The sequence below is a fragment of the Trichoplax adhaerens genome, genomic scaffold (genome assembly GCF_000150275.1).
Source record: "Trichoplax adhaerens TRIADscaffold_42 genomic scaffold, whole genome shotgun sequence".
In the NCBI taxonomy this organism is placed as follows: domain Eukaryota; kingdom Metazoa; phylum Placozoa; class Uniplacotomia; order Trichoplacea; family Trichoplacidae; genus Trichoplax; species Trichoplax adhaerens.
This window is the reverse complement of record NW_002060982.1, coordinates 207,303-208,310: the sequence shown is the minus strand read 5'-3', so window position 1 is coordinate 208,310 and position 1,008 is coordinate 207,303.

The window sequence follows — 1,008 nt, the reverse complement described above, 5'->3', positions numbered from 1 at the left end:
AGATCTTATATTTGTTTATAGTGTAAGAAGCAAATCTGTTAAAGACTGGATGATTTACGAGGAAAAAAAACTTCTAGGTAGCATTATTGCTCATAATTAAGTAAACACAAGCGGTATATCATAGAAATATTGAACACTTACTAGGCGAATACAGTATAGTTACAGTTACTTCATCACATCATATATTTCGCAATAATTTATCCACTGTCATTTTTGCCAAAGCTTCCTTTCACAGATATTGAATCAATTTTAATTACCTGTAGAAAACATAGTCTTATAGAGAAACTAGTCGTACTTTTTACTGTTGCACCTGCCTAGAAGTATAATAGATAAATTGTTGTTTAAACCAGGTACCTTTCTAATTTTAATACATTTTGTATATATGCTAAAACCTGCTTATGAAGCAGATCAACAATCAGAAGGCTCATCACAAACTATGCCCGAGAAACACAAAAACATTTCAACAGATCAACAGCAAGAAAAAGTGAAAAAGGTAGTACCGGAAGCTGGTAAGCATAGAGTGATTGGTTTGATCTCGTTTATAGTTCAGTTGGAGCAGCAATTTATCAAAATTTAGGTTATGCTTTTATGGTAGCATTTTATAAGTTATAAATTCGATCTTAAGTTATAATAACTAAATAGCATTTCTACTATACTCCGTATGAAATCAATCCGTGTATTACTTTACGTAAAAATTGATGTAGTTATCTTACAGTATTGCATTAAGTTTTGTTTTAGTACGATAAAGTTTCAACAAGTATCAATTACTGATAGCTTACTAAGCTTACTACAAATGCTAAGAGTCTTCATAATTATGTAATGTAAAAACAGATTAATACCAAATACTTTTTAAGCTTGTTTATCTATAAGGATTATATCATTAATATACTGATGTGATACTATACAAGCATCTAACAAGTTAAGACGTGTCATAGCGAAGACCGAATGTTCTGCACAGTTTATTGGATGCTATTTGTAATGCAAAATGTCGCTATAGTTATATCGATA